Genomic DNA, 25,998 nt, shown 5'->3' on the forward strand with positions numbered 1-25,998 from the left:
TTATATCTCCAGCCGGGCGTGCTGGCCGTATCGCCGCGTGGCCGCCATAACTTTGCAGTGGTACAGGAAGAGCGGGTGTGGACGACTCGCAGTATCACAGCTCAATGGCAGCGGAATTCCAGCGGAGCCCACTTTATGAGATGTTTGACAACGGGACGCGACCTTCGCTGCACATCGCGGCGCCTTCCTCCGTACCGATACGCAGCTCGTCTCCTGTAAGGGCTCCCAGCTGCTGTACCGAAATCTGCGCCTATTGAAATTTCCTCCCATAAACGGTCGGGGAAGGGTCCACCAGTCCCCTGCCCTGTCGGGTAGAAGAGCTGAGGGATGCTACCTACAGGCTTCCGGGGTCGCATTTTCAAGCCGTACTAGACTGAAGCGCCAAAGCTAGAGGATTGGAGGAAGGCACTAGAAGAAAGAGACATGAAAATTAGCAGGACAAAGTCAGAATATTTAGCACTGAAGGATGGGCAGGTGAGGTCTTGCAAGATCCAGGACGATGAGCTGAAATCGGTCTGCAAATTTTAATACCTGGGGTCGTACATACAGAGGGATGGAGGACTGGAAAGCGAGGTACAACCATAGAGTAAATATCTCTGGAGTGAGCATTGTAGTCCTACTGAATAGAATGGATAAAGTTATGGGGAAAGAATATAATATGAGAATTAATAAAGCAAAAACAAAAGTAATGGCATACGACAAAAAAGATAAAGTGAAAGTCCATGTTCATGTAGGCAATGAACTGCTTGAACAATAAGTTGATAAATTTACTTATCTGGGCAGTAATATTACCAGGCATGGAAGGAGAAAGGCAGAAGTGAGAAGTAGAATTGCTCGAGCAAAGGCTGCTTTTAACAAGAAGAAAAGATCTTAACATCTAAGAGCATCAGCCTTGGAATCAGGAAAAGATTTTTGAAATCGTATGTGTGGAGTGTGGCATGCTATGGGTGTGAAACATGGACTCTCGGGGCAGAGGAAGACCAGAAGCTAAATTCTTTTGCAATGTGGTGCTATAGACGCATGCTCAAAATAAAATGGATCGACAAGGTCACAAGCGAAGTGGTTCTGGAAAGAGCAGGTGAGAAGAGAAGCTTCTGGAGTTTCATTGTTAAAAGAAGAGTGCGTGGTTCATGGTGTGGGTTCCTGTAGTCATGTCCTAGTTCATGAACCACGGGCAACGTATGAGTGGCCAAGTAAGTGGTCCCGACAGTCGGGATACCAGTTACTTTGGAATAAGGCTGGGCATCTCGGACATATTCTGAGTCGTGGTCACCTTTGTGCTCGTACGTCAAAGACTACCAAATCCACCAGTTAGTCCCTCAGCCGTTAGGGGTAAAACCCAATGGGACTCGGGGCAAGTAAGGCTAGCAACCTGCTTCCCTGGTACTTTAAATATGATGCTGGCAACAATCAGAGCAAAATGCCTCGGACCTTTGGAGGTGACTGAGACCCACCTCTAACTGACAAACCAGGGACTCCAAAGATACGACTTGGCAAACAAATGGTAATCGGATGGGGAGCTATTAATATCAATGGGGGCTACTCTTGGAATAAGGTAGAGCTGGCAGAGGCTGCAAGTAAGATGGGGCTGGACGTTTTAGCTGTTAGTGACATTCGGGTAAGGGGTGAGAAAGAAGAGGAAGTGGGAGAATACAAGGTCTACCTGTCAGGAGTCAAAGCAGGAATAGCACAATGGGGTGTAGGGCTTTACATCAGGAAAGAAATGGAACCCAGCGTAGTTGCAATAAGGTATGTAAACGAACGACTGATGTGGATAGATTTGACAGTGTCTAGCAAGAAAATTAGGATTGTGTCAGTATATTCGCATTGTGAAGGGACTGATCAGGATAAGATGGATAGTTTTTATGAGGCACTCAGTGATGTAGTTAAGGACAAGGACAGTGTTATGCTCATGAGTGATTTTAACGCCAGGATTGAAAATCGAACAGAAGTGTATGAAAAGGTTATGGGTAAATTTGGAGAGGATATGGAGGCCAACAGGAACGGGAAACAACTCTTGGATTTCTGTGCCAGTATGGGCTTAGTAATCACAAACTCCTTTTTTAAACATAAGAACATTCACCGGTATACTTGGAAAGGCAGGGGAACCAGATCTGTCATTGACTATATGATAACAGATCAGGAATTCAGGAAGGCTGTGAGGGACACACGTGTATTCAGGGAATTCTTTGATGACACTGATCATTATTTAATCTGCAGTGAAATTGGGATTGTGAGGCCGAAAGTGCAGGAGGTCAGGTCCATATGTAGGAGGATAAGAGTGGAGAAACTTCAGGATAAGGAAATCAGGCACAAGTACATAACAGCGATCTCAGAAAGGTACCAGTTAGTTGAATGTAGTCAATTACAGTCATTGGAAAAGGAATGGACAAGGTACAGGGACACAGTACTAGGTGGCTAAAGAATGTCTTGGAACAGTAGTGTGTAAAAGTAGGAGGAAGCAAACAGCTTGGTGGAATGACACAGTCAAGGCAGCCTGTAAAAGGAAAAAGGCCTATCAAAAATGGCTACATACTAGAACTCAGACAGAGAAAGTTATGTTGTAGAAAGAAACAAAGCCAAACAGATAATTGCAGCATCCAAGAAGAAATCTTGGGAAGACTTTGGAAACAGGTTGGAGACTATGGGTCAAGCTGCTAATTACACTCCAGAATGGTTTTCCAGCAGTCTTCGAAATGGAGGTAAGAAGGAAATGACACGTATTTTGGACAGGTCAGGAAAACTGCTAGTGAATCCTGTGGATGCCTTGGGCAGATGGAGGGAATATTTTGAAGAGTTCCTCAATGTAGGTGAAAATGCGATCAGTAATGTTTCAGATTTCGAGGTAGAATGGGATAGGAATGATGATGGAAATATGATCACATTTGAGGAAGTGGAAAAAATGGTCAATAGATTGCAGTGCAATAAAGCGGCTGGGGTGGATGAAATTAAGTCGGAACTCATCAAATACAGTGGAATGTCAGGTCTTAAATGGCTACACAGGATAATTGAAATGGCCTGGGAGTCGGGACAGGTTCCATCAGACTGGACAAAAGCAGTAATCACACCAATCTTTAAACATGGAAACAGAAAAGATTGTAACAACTACAGAGGTATCTCTTTAATCAGCGTTGTGGGTAAAATCTTCACAGGTATTGTTGAAAGGAAAGTGCGAGTATTAGTTGAGCAGCAATTGGATGAATATCAGTGTGGGTTTAGGCCTCTTAGAGATTGTCAGGACCAGATCTTTAGCTTACGGCAAATAATGGAGAAGTGTTATGAGTGGAACAGGGAATTGTATCTATGCTTTATAGATCTAGAAAAGGCATATGACCGGCTTCCTAGGAGGAAGTTATTGTCTGTTCTACGAGATTATGGAATAGGAGGCAAACTTTTGCAAGCAATTAAAGGTCTTTACATGGATAGTCAGGCAGCAGTTAGAGTTGACGGTAAATTGAGTTCATGGTTCAGAGTAGTTTCAGGGGTAAGACAAGGCTGCAACCTGTCTCCACTGTTGTTCATATTATTTATGGATCATATGTTGAAAACAATAGACTGGCTGGGTGAGATTAAGATGTGTGAACACAAAATAAGCAGTCTCGCATATGCGGATGACTTAGTTGTGATGGCAGATTCGATTGAAAGTTTGCAAAGTAATATTTCAGAGCTAGATCAGAAATGTAAGGACTATGGTATGAAGATTAGCATCTCCGAAATGAAAGTAATGTAAGTGGGAAAGAGATATAAACGGATTGAGTGCCAAATAGGAGGAACAAAGTTAGAACAGGTGGACGGTTTCAAGAACTTAGGATGCATATTCTCACAGGATGGCAACATAGTGAAAGAACTGGAAGCGAGGTGTAGCAAAGCTAATGCAGTGAGCGTTCAGCTACGATCTACTCTCTTCTGCAAGAAGGAAGTCAGTACCAAGACTAAGTTATCTGTGCACCGTTCAATCTTTCGACCAACTTTGTTGTACGGGAGCGAAATCTGGGTGGATTCAGGTTACCTTATCAACAAGGTTGAGGTTACGGATATGAAAGTAACTAGGATGATTGCAGGTACTAGTAGATGGGAACAATGGCAGGAGGGTGTCCACAATGAGGAAATCAAAGAAAAACTGGGAATGAACTCTATAGATGTAGCAGTCAGGGCGAACAGGCTTAGATGGTGGGGTCATGTTACACGCATGGGAGAAGCAAGGTTACCCAAGAGACTCATGGGTTCAGCAGTAGAGGGTTGGAGGAGTCGGGGCAGACCGAGGAGAAGGTACCTGGATTCGGTTAAGAATGATATTGAAGTAATCGGTTTAACATCAGAAGAGGCACCAATGTTAGCACTGAATAGGGGATCATGGAGGAATTTTATAAGGGGGGCTATGCTCCAGACTGAACGCTGAAAGGCATAATCAGTCTTAAATGATGATGATGATGATGATGAAGAGTGCAATTTACAGGCCATCTATTAAGACATAAAGGACTCCTGAACACAATCATAGAGGGATATGGCGAGGGAAAAAGACCGAGAGGAAGACCACGACTGAGGTACATGGATCAAATCGTGAAAGGTGTGGGATGTAACACCTATGAAGAAATGAAGAGAAAAGCTGAAAGACGCACAGACTGGAGACAAGCTGCAAACCAGTCCTTGGATTGGCCACTAAAGAAGAAGAATAAGAAGAATAAGAAGAAGAAGAGCATTCACATGCGCAGAACAGATTTTGTGTTGTCAACATACAATGCCAGCCCGGTCACGTGATCTCGGGACGTCGTGTGTTTGTCCGTATAGCGTCCTGTATATCTAGAGTGTCACTACATCCCCAGTACAGACGGATTCTTTTCGTACGTGTCGTGGATTATTTACATATGTTGTGCAGACATTTTAACAGCATCTATTATTTAACACCTATGAAGAAATGAAGAGAAAAGCTGAAAGACGCACAGACTGGAGACAAGCTGCAAACCAGTCCTTGGATTGGCCACTAAAGAAGAAGAATAAGAAGAATAAGAAGAAGAAGAAGAAGAAGAAGAAGAGCATTCACATGCGCAGAACAGATTTTGTGTTGTCAACATACAATGCCAGCCCGGTCACGTGATCTCGGGACGTCGTGTGTTTGTCCGTATAGCGTCCTGTATATCTAGAGTGTCACTACATCCCCAGTACAGACGGATTCTTTTCGTACGTGTCGTGGATTATTTACATATGTTGTGCAGACATTTTAACAGCATCTATTTGATACCGGGAATAAACCAGCTACGTAACTTTTAAGGACAACTGATATTGCATTTTGCTTCTTTGCGATATGTGTCACAGTTCAGATGCACTCGATTTTTGGTAGTTTTCGATATGACACGGCACTTTATAGTATTACAGAGCCTGTCGTACAATTTTGCAGTGATAGTCTTGCAAAACGACTTGACAGTACGCTAGTACTTTTGCAAGTGTCCCACAAGCACTGAATTTGCCACACATTAGCGATTAGGTCCCTGCTAATTTGTCCTTTTTTCTGCCATTTCTGCGTATTTATTTTCTCGTTTTTGCAACCTAAAGCACAATTTTTCTTACAGGTGACACTTTGAAGTGTTTATTTAACGCATTTTACGTACTTGCTCCCAGTTTATTAAATAAATAGTAGACTGAGTAAGAAGGGGGGGAAAAGGCGATCGGAGAATAAATGTACTGTAAAGCAAATACAGTTGGTCATGTAACAGTCAACCCATATAACACCATTAAGGGAAGTGGAAAGTGACACAAATGAAAGAGTTTGGGGACATGTTTACTAATATTTTACGCTTCTTAATCAAATGGTGAAGAAAATAAATTGAAGGCAAAATACACCAAAGAAGATGAATGTGTACTTTGATTAGCTACACATTTGTGTTTTTTATTTGATTTGTGCAGAAAATGAATTTAAGCTGAATGCAGAAATTGGTAGTAGGTGCTGCGGAAAATTAGAAATAGTTGGTATAGCATCTACCTTCAGCCACACACGTCCAAATTTTTCTCTGTCTAAACATTCCTCTTCAAAGTGTTGTGAACACACTTTGGAATATTTCGTAGAGACCAAATTACTCCTCCTTATTTTCTGGAGCCACATCTTTACTCGTTGTCCATCCTTCTGGAAATAAAATATAAATCAGACATAATCATTCTCCATGTCCTAGACACACTTAACATGGTCTCCTACTGTAACTTTATAGTAAACAAAAAGATTTGGTCACACATATTATACGAAGACAATTACAGACTCCCACTCTATTGAATTTATCTGTCTCCCGTCTTTCAAATCTATATACATAATCGACAAGTCACTGATAAATGCATGGAGGATAGTATTTGCTGAAACAAACAGGCAGAAAGCGGCGCCGCGGTCGGCAATGCCTGTATAAGCACAACATGTGTCTGGCGCAGTTGTCAGATCGGTTACTGCACCTATAGTGGCACGTTGTCAAGATTTAAGTGATCTTCAACGTCGCTTTACAGTGGTCGTTCGAGCGATGGGACACAGCATCTCCGAGGTAGCGATGAACTGGGGATTCTCCCGTGCGACCATTTCACGATTGTATCGTGCATATCAGGAATCCGGTAAAACATCAAATCTCCGGAATTGCTGAGGCTGGAAAAAGATCGTGCAACAACGGGACCAATGGCGACTGAAGAGAATCGTTCGACGTGACAGATGTGCAACCCTTCCGCAAATTGCTGCAGATTTCAATACTCGGCTATCACCAAGTGTCAGCGTGCGAACCATTCGAGGAAACATCATCGAAATGGGCTTTCGGAGCCGATGGCCCACTTGTGTACCCTTGATGACTGCACACAGAAAGCTTTACGCCTCGCCTGGTCTCGTCAACACCGACATTGGACTGTTGATGACTGAAAACATGTTGCCCGGTCGGACGAGTCTCGGGTATGGAGACAACGTCAAGAATCCGTGGCCCTGCATGTCAGCAGGGGACTGTTCAAGCTGGCGGTGGCTCTGTAATGGTGTGGGGCGTGTGCAGCTGGAGTGGTACGGAACCCCTGATACTTGTAGATACGACTGACAGGTGACAAGTACTTAAGCATGATCACCTGCCCCCATTCGTGTCCATTGCACATTCCGACGGACCTGGGCAATTCCAGCAAGACAATGCGACACACCACAAGTCCAGAATTGCTACAGAGTGGCTCCAGAAACATTCTTCTGAGTTTAAACACTTGCGCTGGCCACCAAACTCCGCAGACATGAACATTATTGAGCATGTCTGGGATGCCTTGCAACATGCTGTTCAGAAGAGGTCTCCAGCCCTAGTACTCTTACGGATTTATGGACAGCCCTGGAGGATTGGTTCAAATGGCTCTGAGCACTATGGGACTTAACTTCTGAGGTCATCAGTCCCCCAGAACTTAGAACTACTTAAACCTAACTAACCTAAGGACATCACACACACCCATGCCAGAGGCAGGATTTGAACCTGCGACCGTAGCAGTAGCGCGGTTCCAGACTGTAGCGCCTAGAACCGTTCGGCCACTCCGGCCGACGAAACCTGCAGGATTCGTGGTGTCAGTTCCCTCCAGCACTACTGCAGACATTAGTCGAGTCCATTCCATGTCGTGTTGCAGCACTCCTGCGTGCTTGCGGGGCTCTATACGATATTACAGAGGTGTACCAGTTTCCTTGGCTCTTCAGTATACGTAGAAAACTACGAACTGAGAAGTCCAATGTTAAGAGGGCACAAGAAAACGATACACCTTGCAAAACCATGGAACGTGTATCAGATGATGTTTTAGACACAATTATTTTATTCAAATTTCTGAAACGGAAAATGCCACGATTATACAAAAACCAGTTGACAATTATTATGAGATTCCTTGTACAAAATTCACGACTAAGAAGATTTTTTATGATGCTCTTAGAAACTTTATTTTGGTGCTAAGATTTTCTTAACTTTGTGTGTTTCGATAGCTTTTTGTAAGAGAATCTTCTTTTTTTTTCAAAAGTTAAATTAATTAAGAATTACCTTGAGTCCCCTACGAGTAAGACTCGACTGTCTAATTTAGCAGTTACTCAATAAAAATGGGCTACCTAAAGATATCGATATTGATGAGGTAATTTCAAAATTTGAAGCCAACAAAAAGTGAAGAAATTCTAAGCTACGTACTAGTCACCTGTCAGTACGGAAAACTGCCGTTACTTGATCGGCTTTTTTAATAATAAGTTAACTGTTTTTTAATTCACTTTACTTATTCGTTTTCATGCATAAATAGCTGTTTGCGAAGTAGTTAAAATTATGCTTTGATCACATAATCACGCATATGAAAAAACTCCTACACACAAATGTTGCATTCTCTGCTTTTGTGAGGTTCGCAGTTGGGGGGGGGGGGGGGGGGGGACAAATCTGCACCGGACACCAAACTACCTAGCTACACCACTGCGTAACCGCCAGTCTGAACCAGAGTGAAACATTTGATGTGTAGGTAACCAAATAGAGAATTCCTTGTACAATTATGTAGAAATTCGAAATTCATCGCAGCAAATATCCCCAAGATATTCAGTAACATTTAAACACGAGCTCATGAGTTTATCTTTTGTCGTTAAAGTGTGTGTTATGTGTCTTAGAAGCATTATAAAGTGACTGGCAGTTCACTCACAGAAACAAAGTTTACATTTCACTGTTTGTTTAATTTCAGCTCAGTATATCTTCACTCATCGTCGTAACAACCTAGCGAAAAAAATTCTGCGTTTCGTGTTTTATGTCGCGTCGACTGTTGTTATCGTTAGAGATTTAGCTTTAGTAGACCTGCGAATTTGTTGTCTCACTTCTTCAATTTCTTTGTATTCATGAGTAATTCCTAGATCTTGCACTTGTCTCCAGAGAGACTTTTTCATGTGGAAATAACATCCATGCACTTCAGGATGTCAAATCAAGTTCCATCTCGGTTCTGGTCAAAACAGGTGCCAGCATTGAATCTCTGCTATCTGTAGATTTTTGCTTGCCATAGCAATCACTTCGACCATGATCTGCCAACTGTTAGATAAACATTCAAACCAAATGGTTCAAATGGCTCTGAGCACTATGGGACTTAGCATCTGAGGGCATCACTCCCCTAGAACTTAGAACTACTTAAACCTAACTAACCTAAGGACATCACACACATCCATGCCCGAGGCAGGATTCGAACCTGCGACCGTAGTGGTCACGCGGTTCCAGACTGAAGCGCTTAGAACCACACGGATTCAAACCAAATCTGTCGAAGATTATTTCGAGCAGTTAGTTCATGAGCCCACGCGAATAGTAAACGGTTGTGAGAACACACTTGACCTCTTAGCAACAAATAATCCTGAGTTAATAACGAGCATCAAAACCGATTCAGGGATTAGTGAACACAGGATTGTCGTAGCGAGATTGAATATTGTAATCCCCAAATCCTAGAAAAATAAGCGAAAAATATACCTATTCAAAAAAAGCAGATAAAACTTCACTTGACGCCTTCCTGAGAGACAATCTCCACTCATTCCAAATTAATAATATAAGTGTAGACCAGATGTGGCTTAAATTCAAAGAAACAGTATCGGCAGCAATTGAGAGATTTATACCAAATAAATTAACAAACGACGGAGCTGATCCTCCTTGGTACACAAAACGGGTTAGAACACTGTTGCAGAAACAACGAAACAAACATGCCAAATTTAAACAGACGCAAAATCCCCTAGATTGGCCATCTTTTACAGAAGCTCGAAATTTAGCGCGGACTTCAATGCGAGATGCCTATAAGAGTTTCCACAACGAAACTTTGTATCGAAACCTGGCAGAAAATCCAAATTAATTCTGGTCGTATGTGAAGTATATTGGAGGCAAGAAACAATCAATGCCTTCTCTGCACGATAGCAATGGAGATACTATCGAAGACAGTGCTGCCAAAGCAGAGTTACTAAACACTGCCTTCCGAAATGCCGTAACAAAAGAAGACGAAGTATATATTTCAAAATTCGAATCGACAACAGCTGCCAGCATGAGTAACGTAGAAGTAAATATCCTCGGAGTAGTGAAGCAACTTAAATCACTTAATAAAAGCATGTCTTCTGGTCCAGACTGTATACCAATTAGTTTCCTTTCGGAGTATGCTTATGCATTAGCTCCATACTTAACAATCATATACAACTGTTCGGTTGACGAAAGATAGGTACCCGAAGACTGGAAAGTTGCACAGGTCACACCAATACTCAAGAAAGGTAGTAGGAGTAATCCACTAAATTACAGGCCCATATCGTTAACGTCGATATGCAGCAGGATTTTGGAACATATATTGTGTTCGAACATGATGAATTAACTCGAAGAAAACGGTCTATTGACACACAGTCAACATAGGTTTTGAAAACATCGTTCCTGTGAAACACAACAAGCTCTTTATTCACATGAAGTGTTGAGTGCTATTGTCAGGGGATTTCATGTTGTTGTTGTTGTGGTCTTCAGTCCTGAGACTGGTTTGATGCAGCTCTCAATGCTTCTCTAACCTGTGCAAGCTTCTTCACCTCCCAGTACCTACTGCAACCTACATCCTTCTGAATCTGCTTAGTGTAATCGTCTCTTGGTCTCCCTCTACGATTTTTACCCTCCACGCTGCCCTCCAATATTAAATTGGTGATCCCTTGATACGTCAGAACGTGTCCTACCAACCAATCCCGTCTTCTAATCAAGTTGTGCCACAAACTTCTCTTCCCCCAATCATATTCAATACTTCCTCATTAGTTATGTGATCTACCCATCTGATCTTCAGCATTCTTCTGTAGCACCACATTTCGAAAGCTTCTATTCTCTTCTTGTCCAAACCATTTATCGTCCATGTTTCACTTCCACACATGGCTACACTCCATAGAAATACTTTCAGAAACGACTTCCTGACACTTAAATCAATACTCGATGTTAACAAATTTCTCTTCTTCAGAAACGATTTCCTCGCCATTGCCAGTCTACATTTTATATCCTCTCTACTTCGACCATCATCAGTTATTTTGCTCCCCAAATAGATTAGGAAATGAGACACTTAAAGTAGGAAAGGAGTTTTGCTAATTCCCTCAGCATCACCCGACTTAATTCGACTACATTCCATTATCCTCGTTTTGCTTTTGTCGATGTTCATCTTATATCCTCCTTTCAAGACACTATCCATTCCGTTCAACTGCTCTTTCAAGGCCTTTGCTGTCTCTGACAGAATTACGATGTCATCGGCGAACCTCAAAGTTTTTATTTCTTCTCCATGGATTTTAATACCTACTCCGAATTTTTCTTCTGTTTCCTTCACTGCTTGCTCAATATACAGATTGAATAACATCGGGGAGAGACTACAACCCTGTCTTAATCCCTTCTCAACCACTGCTTCCCTTTCATGCCCCTCGATTCTTATTACTGCCATCTGGTTTCTGTACAAATTGTAAATAGCCTTTCGCTCCCTGTATTTTACCCCTGCCACCTTCAGAATTTGAAAGAGAGTATTCCAGTCAACATTGTCAAAAGCTTTCTCTAAGTCTACAAATGCTAGAAACGTAGGTTTGCCCTTCCTTAATCTAGCTTCTACGATAAGTCGTAGGATCAGTATTGCCTCGCGTGTTCCAACATTTCTACGGAATCCAAACTGATCTTCTCCGAGGTCGGCTTCTACCAGTTTTTCCATTCGTCTGTAAGAAATTCTCGTTAGTATTCTGCAGCTGTGACTTATTAAACTGATAGTTCGGTAATTTTCACATCTGTCAACACCTGCCTTCTTTGGGTTTGGAATTATTATATTCTTCTTGAAGTCTGAGGGTATTTCGCCTGTCTCGTACATCTTGCTCACCAGATGGTAGAGTTTTGTCAGGACTGACTCTCCCAAGGCCGTCAGTAGTTCTAATGGAATGTTGTCTACTCCCGGGGCCTTGTTTCGACTCAGGTCTTTCAGTGCTCTGTCAAACTCTTCACGCGGTATCGTATCTCCCATTTCATCTTCATCTACATCCTCTTCCATTTCCATAATATTGTCCTCAAGTACATCGCCCTTGTATAGACCCTCTATATACTCCTTCCACCTTTCTGCTTTCCCTTCTTTGCTTAGAACTGCGTTTCCATCTGAGCTCTTGATGTTCATGCAAGTGGCTCTCTTTTCTCCAAAAGTCTCTTTAATTTTCCTGTAGGCAGTATCTATCTTACCCCTAGTGAGATAAGCCTCTACATCCTTACATTTGTCCTCTAGCCATCCCTGCTTAGCCATTTTGCACTTCCTGTCGATCTCATTTTTGAGACGTTTGTATTCCATTTTGCCTGCTTCATTTACTACATTTTTATATTTTCTCCTTTCATCAATTAAATTCAATATTTCTTCTGTTACCCTAGGATTTCTACTAGCCCTTGTCTTTTTACCTACTTGATCCTCTGCTGCCTTCACTACTTCATCCCTCACAGCTACCCATTCTTCTTCTACTGTATTTCTTTCCCCCATTCCTGTCAATTGTTCCCTTATGCTCTCCCTGAAACTCTGTACAACCTCTGGTTTAGTCAGTTTATCCAGGTCCCATCTGTAGTGTTGGCAGAAGAGCCAACACTGTGTTTCTAGAGGAGGCCGAAATGCACGCGTTTAATTACACGCTGACTAGCGTGAGGTCTGGAACAGGACAATATCTTGAGAATTGCAAACAAAGTACGTAGATGATGTAATACTTAACTTTAATCCACAATTGTAGAACATCTCTCGTTACGGTACATGCTTCATAATATTAGTAGCAAATGACGTAGCTGAAGGCTATGCTAACTATCGTCTCGGCAAATGAGAGCGTATTTGTCAGTGATCCCTCTCTGGCTAAGTCGGCTGTACAACTGGGGCGAGTGCTAGGAAGTCTCTAGACCCGCCGTGTGGTGGCGCTCGGTCTGCTATCACTGACGTTGGCGACACGCGGGTCCGACGTATACTAATGGACCGCGGCCGATTTAAAGGCTACCACCTAGCAAGTGTGGTGTCTGGCGGTGACACCACACCATCTTTTTAAATTCCCACCTTTTTGCAGTTTCTTCAGTTTTAATCTACAGTTCATAACCAATAGATTGTGGTCAGAGTCCACAACTGCCCCTTGGAAATGTCTTACAATTTAAAACCTAGTTCCTAAATCTCTGTCTTACCATTATGTAATCTATGTGATACCTTCTAGTATCTCCAGGCTTCTTCCATGTATGATTCTTGAACCAAGCGTTAGTCATGATTAAGTTGTGCTCTGTGCAAAATTCTAGCAGGCGGCTTCCTCTTTCATTTCTTAGCCCCAATCCATATTCACCTACTACGTTTCCTTCTCTCGCTTTTCCTACTACCGAATTCCAGTCACCCATGATTATTAAATTTTCGTCACCCTTCACTATATGAATAATCTCTTTTATTTCATCATACATTTCTTCAATTTCTTCGTCATCTGCAGAGCTAGTTGGCATATGAACTTGTACTACCGTGGTAGGTGCGGCCTTTGTATCTATCTTGGCCACCCCCCGACATTTTTATGGGGGAGGCGGGGGGGGGGTTAGGTTAATGGAGGTAGCCCAAGTGACCTATCTTCCCGCCAAAAATTCAGACTTCCCACCAAAATTCACTATCTCGAATGATATCATGGCAGCTATTTTTGATGACATCATGGGCTGTTTCCAAGTCTACACGCCACCATCTTGGATGACGTCATCGCCACCATCTTATATAAGGTAGCGTCACTTTGAGCCACTACTGAAGTTGTCATCAAGGCTAAGGGCAGGCCATCACCATATTGAATTCCAAATTTCCGATGGAGGGCGCCACGGACGTGTAAGTAATTTTGAGCCAGATATCCAGATTCTTTTGATCACAAAGTGTACGTGGAAATCTTGCTGAGGGGCGGATAATTGTTTTACTTCTGTTGCACATTTAATACAAAGTCAAGCTGCATTCAGATCAGTTCAGTTCACACTAAGTGTTATAAAGTTGGGGCTAAATTTCAGCTAGAGACAAACATAGTGGAGAGGTTACAACATGTTAGGGGAAAGCTGCCTAATTGTACCACTTTTGATATTTGATTATTATTGCCTAAATATTAAGTTACATTATTTATACAGTGCCATCCTCTACCGCAGGATGTTGTTCTTGGTATCGATTTAAAAAATAGAAATCTGAGGAAAAGTAAACATGCTGCACTTAATTTGCCAAGAATCTGTAAATGGCATAAATTAGGAATCTGGTTTTCTTCGTTGTAGCAGCGGGTGGATTAATTGCAGCACCCTCATAAACGATGCCCCTGAAAATGGGTCAAAGTTTAAGAATATGTTCCACATTTTTGTTATTCCCTATGCGAGGCAGCCGAAGTGTTTGGTGTTTCGAGGGGCACCGTGTCGGAGATTTATGCTGCATACAGGGAAAGAGAAAAATACGTCATCTTCTAAGTCACAGCGCGGACGAATGTGTTGAGTGATCGTGACGGATGATCATCTAAGAGGATTGTGGCAAAACTGAATGTCGCGCTCACGTACCCTGTCAGCGCCAAAACAACACGAAGGGCGCTCCGCGAATAAGGAATTGCAGCGCGAGCCAGGACTGTGGACTATGGACGAATGGAAGAATGTCATTTGGTCGGATGAATCTCGTTTAACGTTGTTTCTAGTTTCTGGCCGAATTTACGTCCCAGGAGCGGGGCTTCAGTGATGACTTCGGGAGCCACATCGCGGCACTGCTCGGGCATCGCGGTCGGCCCACAAGGCAGCGCTGCTGCCGAGCGTCACGAGGCCGTGCTGGCTGGGCTGGTCAGGCCTGCGTCTGCGGGGCGGCGCCTGCAGGGCGACGGGGCTCCGGGGCTCCACACGGCTCGCATCGCCCAGCACTGGTGTTGTCAGCGCCAGGGCGAATTGTCGCATCACCCCTGGCCAGCAGTCAGCAGTCGTCAACATTACTGACCGTTTTTTGATTTCCTTGAAAAACGCTGCACCTGTGCTTGTACATTCACTATTCTCATTACATGTTAATGTCGTCCCATCTGATCTCTCCCACTGTAAATACAACTTCTACGCTAATGATCTCCAGCTATATCTAAGTGCAAACCCCAGAAACTTGTGCATAGCCGCCCAGTATGTAAATGCCTATTTACCTGCCTTTTCAGACTGGGCACACAAATGAGGTTGAATGTTAACCCATCTAAAACACAAGCAATCATAGTAGCTAATTAAAGGCTCATTACCCCTCAATACGGAGAATCTCTTCCACCGTTAATCCCTAAACGGCAAAAAAATAACCATTTATTCTTCTGTAAGGAACTTGGGAATAGTTCTGGACCATCACCTACACTGGAATGAACACACAATTGCAGTCTGTAAGAAGGTATCAGCGTCACTTCACTCGCTGTTGTTCTTGTTGTTCTGGTCTTCATTCTAGAGACTGGTTTGGTGCAGCTCTTCATGCTACTCTATCCTGTGCAATCTTCTTCATCTCCCAGTACCTACAGCAACCTACATCCTTCTGAATCTGCTTAGTGTATTCATCTCTTGGTCTTCCACTACGATTTTTACCCTCCACGGTTCCCTCCACTACTAAATTGGTGATCCCTTGAAGCCTCAGAACATGTCCTACCAACCGAACCCTTCTTCTAGTCAAGTTGTGCCACAAACTCCTCTTCTCCCCAATTCTATTCAATACCTCCTTATTAGTTATGTGATCTACGCATTTAATCTTCAGCATTCTTCTGTAGCACCACATTCTGAAAACTTCTATTCTCTTCTTGTCCAAACTATTTATCGTCCATATTTTACTTCCTCACATGGCTACACACCATATAAATACTTTCAAAAACATTTCCAGCCACTTAACTCTATACTCAATGTTAACAAATGTCTCTTCTTCAGAACCGTTTTTCTTGCGATTGATAATCTACATTTTATATCCTCTCTACTTCGTCCATCATGTTATTTTGCTCCCCAAACAGAAAAACTCCTTTACTACTTTGTCTCATTTCCCAATCTAATTCCCTCAGCATCACCTCATGTAATTCGACTACATTCCATTATCCTCTTTTTGCTTTTGTTGACGTTCATCTTATATCCTCGTTTCAAGACACTACCCATTTTGTTCAACTATTCTTCCAGGTCATTTGCTATCTCTGACAGAATTACAGTCTCATCAGCAAACCTCAATGTTATTATTCCTTCACCATGGATTTTAATACCTACTCCAAATTTTTCTTTTGTTTTCTTTACTGCTTGCTCAAGATACAGATTGAATAACATCGCGGATTGGCTACAACTCTGTCTCACTCCCTTCCCAACCACTGCTTCCCTTTCGTGCCCCTCGACTCTTATAACTGCCATATGGTTTCTGTACAAATTGTAAATAGCCTTTCGCTCCCTGTATTTTACCCCTACCATCTACAGAATTTGAAAGGGAATATTCCAGTCAACACAGTCAAAAGCTTTAAGTCTACAAATGCTAGAAACGTAGGTTTGCCTTTCCTTAATCTATCTTCTAAGTTCAGTTGTAGAATCAGTATTACCTCGCGTATTCCGACATTTCTACAGAATCCAAATTGATCTTCGCTCACTACAGAAATATAACAAAATGTTTCCTTTGGAGCTTAAAAAGAAGCCTGTAGAGTCATTGACTCCCTGTACTCGCCTATGGTGATGCTGTACTCCAAGGACTTTCATACGAAAGTTTTCACGTGTTGGAACTGGTGATGAATGCTTGTGAACGATACATTTGCGACATTCGCTTTTCCGGCCATATCACTCCTGCCTCAAACAATGCCAATAAGCGTAGAGACTATCATACGCCATGCTTGGTCTACGTCTTCTCAGTCACTGCAGTCCCTGTCATTATTATCAACTTTTACACTACAATCTGAACAGCACAGCACAAACGCCAGCTCTCAACACAGTAAAATCCTCTCTGCACGATCACATAACACTGCCTTATTCTCTGTATCATTCTCCGTGTCAGCAACTTGAGTCTCGAACAATCTGATACAAAATATCAGAGATACTAAATCCTTTCCAAGCTTCTGCAGAAACAGGTCGAGGATACAGAATTAGTGTGTAGTGGGAATGTTCGTGTTACTCATAAGTCGCATATATGTACAGTATTTAATAATCACTTTCTGAATATAGCAGGTGAACTAAATAGAAACCTAGTGCCAACAGGGAATCATATAGCGCTCGTAGAAAAAAGTGTTCCGAGACTGTTACCTGAAATGCTCCTCCATGATACTGACAAGAGGGAGATTGAGTTAATAATTAAATCACTAAATACCAAGAACTCTCATGGATATGACGGGGTATCTAGCATAATGCTGAAGCATTGTTCTATGTATGCTAGCCCAGTACTTAGCCATGCCTGTAACTTCTCCTTTAGGAGTGGTCGGTTTCCTGACCGATTAAAGTACTCGGTAGTGAAGCCACTTTATAAAAATGGAGACAGGGATAATGTTGACAGTTATAGACCTATTTCTATGCCATCGGTGTTTGCTAAAGTTATCGAGAAGGTTGTATATACAAGGTTACTGGAACATTTAAATTCACATAATTTGCGGTCAAATGTACAGTTCGGTTTTAGAAATGGTTTAACAACTGAAAATGCTATATTCTCTTTTCTCTCTGAGATTTTGGACGGGTGAAATAAAAGGTTGCGAACGCTAGGTGCTTTCTTTGCTTTAACGAAACTTTTGACTGTGTTGACCACAAGATATTACTGCAGAAGTTGGACCATTATGGAGTAAGGGGAGTAGCTTACAATTGGTTCGCCTCTTACTTTAAGAACAGAATGCAGAAGGTAATTCTCCGCAATATTGAGAGTGGCAGTGATGTTCAGTCCCAATGGGACACTGTTAAGTGGGGCGTTCCCCAAGGGTCGGTGCTGGGGCCACTGCTGTTTCTTATTTATATAAATGATATGCCTTCTAGTATTACAGGTGATTCAAAAATATTTCTGTTTGCTGATGACACCAGCTTGGTAGTGAAGGATCTTGTGTGTGATATTGAAACATTATCAAATAATGTAGTTCATGAAATAAGTTCGTGGCTTGTGCAAAACAATTTGATGCTAAATCACAGTAAGATTCAGTTTTTACAGTTTCTAACTCACAATTCAACAAGAACTGATATTTTGATCAGACAGAATGGGCATATTATAAGCGAGACGGAACAGTTCAAGTTCCTAGGCGTTCGGATAGATAGTAAGCTGTTGTGGAAAGCCCACGTTCAGGATCTTGTTCAGAAACTAAATGCTGCTTTATTTACCATTAGAACAGTATCTGAAATAGTTCAACACGAAAAGTAGTCTACTTCGCATATTTTCATACGCTTATGTCATATGGTATTATTTTTTGGGGTAATTCTTCTGATTCAAAAAGGGTATTTTTGGCTCAAAAACGGGCTGTTCGAGCTATATGTGGTGTAAGTTCGAGAACCTCTTGTCGACCCCTACTCAATAGTGTGGGAATTCTGACATTGCCCTCGCAGTATATACTTTCTTTAATGTCGTTTGTTGTTAGCAATATTAGCTTATTCCCAAGAGTTAGCAGCTTTCACTCAGTTAATACTAGGCAGAAATCAAATCTGCATGTGGGATGCACTTCCTTGACTCTTGTGGAGAAAGGAGTGCACTATTCTGCTGAACCCATTTTCAATAAGCTACCACAAGAACTCAAAAATCTTAGCAGTAGCCCAAACGCTTTTAAGTCAAAACTGAAGATTTTCCTCGTGGCTCACTCCTTCTATTCTGTCAAGGAGCTCCTGGAAGAGCTGAAAAATTAAGCAAATTCCAGTGTTACAATGTTCATTTTCTTTATTTAAACTTTCGAATTGTCGCCTGAATACGTTTCTTGTATTTCATTTAATCTGTTTCTACTATCGTGTTATAAATTCATGTATTGACTCGTTCCATGACCATGGAGACTTCTCCTTAATTTGGTCCCGCGGAACAATAAATAAATAAATAATAAATAAAATAAACAACTAATGGCCCACCTGCCACAATAGCTGTCGATCCCATACTCAGATCAGTAACTTTGTGCCGCAAGTTCCCTGTCCCTCACAATTCCCCCGCTCCTCCCATCAGCAGAGTTCTCTGTTTGTATTTTATTGTTTCCTGTCTTCCTCTGTCACTGTCATTTCAGTCTTCTCCTTTATCTATATTTTTTTCACTCCTAATAACTCTAATCATACACTCAAATGTACTAAAATAATTTATGTAATTTCTATCATAATCATTATTATTATTATTGGTGTCAACTATTACCATTATTATGATTATTATTACTTTTTTTGAAAAATATGTAAAAATCTGCCAACTGGTTGCATAGGGTTTCTATATACCTTGACCAGGTTTCGTCACCTCTAAGGATGACTTCATCAGAAGGTAAGGTAATTACCTAAATTGAATATGTCAGATTAAATATCTTATATAATAAAAGTTTCCATTAATGTAAACGAGAGGAAAACAAATACTACTTACGTGAAGAACATATCGTCAAAGATATACAGTGATTTAAGAGCTTATTATTACTGTGGACTTTGTTGTAAATCTTTGGTGTGTGTTGTTCCTGGTCACAGGTAAGAGAGCGCCCTAAGGCGCTAATCTGGTCAGGCTAAATGAGCAATAAATGTATAAATTCCGGGATGACCGGAGACTGCTTTGTTTTGCCGACGGTTTTCCTACTGCGTAACAGGCACGGTACCGTATTCTGCTTTTGGTCTTTCCATATTTTTGTCCATGCGTGTCATAAGAAAGAACGTTATCCATCTTTCAAGTCAGTCAAACGTTATCGCAGTCTTACAGTCGATGATACATTTCCTCGGACACGTACAGGTACCCATAAATCGTTCCGGCGCAGACAGAGTGGAAGAAACCAGCGACAGATCGGAGTCGTCGCGATGTCATTAAGGACCTCATTACTCCCTAAAAGGGCCTATTCGGTTATTAGCTGTCGCCGCGGCCTCAGTGATACGCAGTGTCGTCGATGTTACCAAAGAGGGTGAGCCGTTACCGATGCGCAAGCTGGAGGCGTCGAGCTATTGACAGCGCAAAGAAAAAGAGCGACAGCGAAAGCGAGTGGCCGCACGGACGTGTGTGGAGTTAGGAGGCCGTTGGCCGCAGCGCAAGCAGTCGCCGTCGCATTCCGGCCGCACTTAAGCACCGTGTCGGCACGTCACTAATGAGGGGGCGTGTCCCGCGCGAGGCCGAGCCACGCCCCCCTCACGGCCGATTGGTCAGCGGGCTGTAGCCGGGCCACCTGGCGGCCGGCCGCGCAGGTGGAGGAGTGGGAGTGGGAGGGGGTAGGGAGGTTGGTGACCCGCCAGATCTGCCCGTCTCTTGTCTGGACGAAGGACGAGCCAGCGCGCGAGCTCCGAATCGACAGCCATCGTTGCTCGGCAGATAGTACTGTGAGCTTTACGGCTGCGTTCGCAGGCAATGTCGCCAGACCTAGCCCGATGACATCGGCCGCAGCTTGGTCACAGTGCCTCCGATCATCTTCGTCTGTTTCTGGCGGGGCTTCATGTGTTAGGTTAGGTTAGGTTACAATAGAATGTGTATATGTGAAGCAAGCAAGCTTCGACCATAGATACTGGCAGACTGGCCTTGCTGTGCAGAAGCTATGGGGCTGGTGTGGCTCCAACATAAACCACGTGACTGTTGGCAAAACGTGGCGGCATTTCAAATCAGCGGTCTGCCATCCCATGTGTGTATCGTATTTTCCCCACATTTCTCAATTGACTACCGAACGCTTCCAACAAAAATTACTTTCTATTTGTGAAAAATTATGCCAGAACTACACTTGACCTGGATCTGTTCACAGTACCATTTACAAAATCTAAGAAATACGTCGAACGCCACTCTGGTGGGCAGCGGGACGAAATTACTATAAAATATCAATTAAAGTAAAATGTCGTTAAAATTCTTTTAAACAGTAAGAGTGGGCTCGTGTCAAAACTTTAAACCTGGATTCGCCGCGTTTTGAGCTCTAGTCACTTATAAAAGAAAATGGGATATGGGAATTATGTCAACTATAGGTGCAGGTCCATTTTAGAGTATCAATTTTAGGTGCACTTCAAAGGTTCAGTTCCCACTATTTTTACAAAAGTTTAAACTATCAGTTTAAAAAAAAATGATATTTTAGATGAAAGGCGAGCCTTTGAAGTTTCAGAAAATAATTATGGAGCCTAGGTTTAAAAATGACAGACACTGTAAATATAAATTATACATATACAGTGTAAATAATAACTAACCTATCAAAACTCTTTCCCACGAAGTGCTTCGAGCAAAGGCGCGTATGTGCAGATGGCTTGAAGTTTTTCCGTTTCAGGGCCTGTATCCAAAGCTGCCTTCGGTTTTCATCCTTAGTGAACCTACGAGTAGGAACGAGAAACAGTCAAACTCACTTCTGTAACCGAATTATCACAGATACTTTCCCAAAATGTAATATGAGTCTGACTTTACACGCATCACTTGCAACACTTTAATTTACGTGATACTCTATTTCAAAATATAAAAGTCACTTCAGCAGATTTCAATAAACGCATCTGCACTATCATAGAAACACTTACACGTGAAATGTGATGCCATTTCCCCCGACAAAACGCTGAGTACAGCCATAAGCGCAACACGAAACAACCATGTTTTGCCAACATTCACGTGACTGCAGCCCAGAGATGTTGGAGCCACGAAAATGACGTCAGGGCCAGTCTATTATATTTATGGTCGAGGAGGCAAGTTAGATTTTAACCTCCAAGGGTGGCATGGGTATTAGGGCTACTGATTATATATCGATACACGCGTGTATCATTATGTATCGGCTATGCACCTGTCAGCGAAATATCGATATCAAGATGGCATTAACGAGTGCAGACATTTTTATATTATATTACTTTTTTTCACAATTTTCGGTGAATATTAGAAACTGTTCTTTTGCAATTGTAGCAGAACATAATTTTACTTTCACTGTGTGAAGGAGACTTACTGCTTTTTGAGCTTTCATGAAGTCCCAGTTTTCTCTTTGATGTGACGCAAAAGAAGTAGTCCGATTGCAGTAGGCGGTTGCAGTGTGAACAGTATTATTTCCGACGTGAAGAAATAGCACACCAGTTCCGTCACAAAACATCGGATTTCTTCAAAAACAGTTGCTGAAAAGGAAGAACAAAGATGTAAATGCCAAGACTGGTCTTTTCGGTGGGCGACGACGTGTGAGGGGGAAATGCTGACGTAATCGGCGCTCGGCGCCACCATCAGAAACTGCAACGTTCAGCCTCGACTAGAACTGCCAGGACGCTGACGTTGGCAGAAATGAAAAACAAAAAAAAAAAAAGTGAGAGAGAGGGAAGTCGACATGAAGTGTTCCGGACAAATCCAATACATGACGAAACCGAGGGGTGGACGCGTATGTGCAGTTACCATTGTTAGCAACGCGGTTGTCACCAAGCTTGAACGTGCATCGTTTTCTTTTCACTTCTTGCTGTAAGGGGGACAGGCAGACTGCTAGCTTGCTGATGTACAGAATATCTGATAATAAAATCAATACTTGAATATACAGCTCTAAAACCGGCAATAAAAATACAATGTACAGCCGATATTTTTATTGGCAGATATGTCAATACTTTTTCCGTTGATATTTCGGACCCTTTTTTCGGTATATCTAGAGCTGAATGATATTTTCACTCTGCAGCGGAGTGTGCGCTGATATGAAACTACCTGGCAGATTAAAAGTGTGTGCCGGACCGAGACTCGAACTCGGGACCTTTGCCTTTCGCGGGCAAGTGCTCTACCATCTGAGCTACCCAAGCACGACTCACGCCCCGTCCTCACAGATTTACTTCTACCAGTACCTCGTCTCCTACCTTCCGAACTTTACAGAAGCTCTCCTGCGAACCTGGCAAAGGTCCCGAGTTCGAGTCTCGGTCCGGCACACAGTTTTAATCTGCCAGGAAGTTTCATATCTAGAGCTGATAATCATATTTTTCAAGTATCGATACATCGGACGCCAGGCATTTTTAAAAACATCAACAGTCCTAACGAATACCACGGCGCCTGTGTGCTTGGTGACGAGTGCTGCAGTGCGGTTTTGGTATTTAAGCACGCCGAATGCATGAAAGAAGAAAAAACAATGTGGCGTTTACTGTACGGTCTGCCCTCAGTTTCTGTAATTGCCTGTCAAGTTTGAAGAATATATCAGATGCAGGGAGAAACGTTGTGTTACAAACTCGAGATGATTCGTGCTGACTTAGAAAAGTTAGATTATATGCACTCTGATTTGCTGAATTTATTTGAAGTCGGTGGACTCATCCGTGAATTAACCTTCAACGAATGTCATTCAGCATACCTGTGAAAGACAAACATAAAGTTTAAAATAAGACACTCTTAAATTCAAAGCCACATGAATTGAATGAAAGATGGAAAACCGAAAAACCGTTTGTCAAATTTTGCTTCAAAGACATGAAAGACAATCAATTTTGCATCGAATTGTTACTGGCGATGAAAAATGGATTTATTTTAACAATCCTAAACGGGAAAAATCACGGGTTAATCCGGGACAACCATCAACATCGACTGCAAAACCAGATCGATTCGGCAAGAAGACAGTGCTCTGCGTTTGGTGGGATCAGAAAGGTGTGGTGTATCACGAGCTTCTAAAACCCGGTGAAACTGTGAATACTAAACGCTACAAACAACAAATGATCAACTATGCATTGATCGAAAAAAGACCAGAATGGGCCAGAAGACATAGCAAAGTAGTTTTTTTACACGACAATGCACCTGCACACAAAGCAAAACTGATTCAGAATACAATCAAAACACTTGGCTGGGAGCTGCTACGCCAAACGCCGTATTCACCAGACTTGGCCCCTTCTGACTACCATTTGTTTTCATCAATGGGACACACATTGGCTGAGGAACACTTCGATTCCTACGAAGAAGTCGAAAATTGGGTGTCTGATTGGTTTGCTTCAAAAGACGAACATTTCTGTTGGCGTGGTGTCCACAAATTGCCAGAAAGGTGGTCAAAATGTATAGAAAGCAATGGTAAGTACTTTGAATAAAATGTTTTTACTTTTCAATTCAAAATTAGTGTTTCATTTTCACACAAAAACGCTCATTTCATACCGGTACACCTGGTATATCCTGACTACAATATCTTTCATCCTCGGGATGCCATAAACTCCTGCTTAGACTAAACTAATCGGTACCCCACAGTCCGTGTTTCGTATCATATCGGCTCATATGACCAACAAAAGAAACGGACTGGATTCCGCCGACCACGTCCACGGTCTGTACACCCGGGCAATGAGGTGCTGGGCGTACTGACTTGAAAAGATCGCCCGTGTTCGGCCGATGTCGGTCGTCGGCCGGATTCACCGCCGCCGGTGTGACTGCGACCGCAGCCATTTACTCCGCAGCCTGCTGGTGTGTGGCAGACAAACGTGAAGTTCTGCCGATGTCCGACGTCGGCCGTGGGCGGCCGATCTTTCCAAGTTAGCACTGCCTGTGACTTGCTCGGTCTTAGTGCAACCTGTCTCAGCAGCAGAACTTGCAGACTTCGGACGGCGGTCGGTGGAATTCAAATCAGTTTGTTTTCATATTCTCGATTTTGGCGACGTTGCTACACGCGAAACATGGATTGCAAGACATTTTTAAGTTTGGTATAAGGAAAGAGTTTCTGGCATCGTGAGGATGAGAAATACACCATGCGACCAAAAGTATCTGGACACCTGACTGAAAATGACTTACAAGTTCGTGGCGCCCTCCGTCGGTAATGCTGGAATTCAGTATCGTGTTGGCCCACCCTCAGCCTGGATGACAGCTTCCACTCTCGCAGGCTCAAAAAATTGTGACTTCAGGTAAGAAAAATGGCGTATGTCCATTTTGATATTTAGAGTTCCTGAAGTGGATTTCTTTTGTTGTAATAAGTGATAATTATTTGTCTATTTACTGTTGTCTTTTACGTCATCATTGTGCTGATTCTGTTACGTCATACCTTAAGGTGATGGTTCAAATGGCTCTGAGCACTATGGGACTTCACTGCTGAGGTCATCAGTCCCCTAGAACTTAGAACTACTTAAACCTAACTAACATAAGGACATCACACATATCCATGCCCGAGGCAGGATTCGAACCTGCGACGGCAGCGGTCGCGCGGTTCCAGACTGAAGCGCCTAGAACCGCTCGGCCACACCGGCCGGCACCATAAGGTGACTTCCAGATGTCCCACGCAGGTGGTATCTGACAATTTCAGGTCACAGTCTGAGAAAATAAGTAGCCGGGCGGTTCTAGGCGCTCCAGTCTGGAACCCCGCGACCGCTACGGTCCCAGGTTCGAATGCTGCCTCGGGCATGGATGTGTATGATGTCCTTGGGTTAGTTAGGTTTAAGTAGTTCTAAGTTGTAGGGGACTGATGACCTCAGCAGTTAAGTCCCATAGTGCTCAGAGGCATTTGAACCATTTATTTCTAGAAAATAAGGGACGGAAGAGCTACAAAAACAAAATACCTTTAGTGGCGTTCGAAGTAATCACCATTAGCTGCAACACACGTCTAACAGTGGAAACACTGTTGGAAGATGTCAGCGAAAACTTCTCGTGGATTTGCTCGCATGCAGTGGCATGATGTTCATCGCCTACACCGCCTACCTCGGGTAGAAATTCGCGATGGATCAAGTTACTAGCGACAGCAAAAGACGATCGACATAACATTAATCTCGGAAGGCGGGGAAGACGATTAACGCCACGCCTTTGGCTGTCGTTTGCACACGGGATCATATCGGTAGCGCTAGTTCTCAATGGTGCGGGTATCCAACAACGCTTCGAGCGCCGCCACAAGAAGCACTCGCTGATAGTTCCCGACAGCTCTACAATCCATCTCAGAAGTGTGGTGTAACTGTGCTCAAGCGCCAGAGAAACTGGTATAGCCATGCGTATCAAATACAGAGATATGTAGACAGGAGAATACGGCGCTGCGGTCGGCAACGACTATACAGGGTGAAAAGTATTTAAACCGACAATCTCTGGGAG

Source organism: Schistocerca americana, chromosome X, assembly GCF_021461395.2.
Source record: "Schistocerca americana isolate TAMUIC-IGC-003095 chromosome X, iqSchAmer2.1, whole genome shotgun sequence".
Lineage (NCBI taxonomy): Eukaryota > Metazoa > Arthropoda > Insecta > Orthoptera > Acrididae > Schistocerca > Schistocerca americana.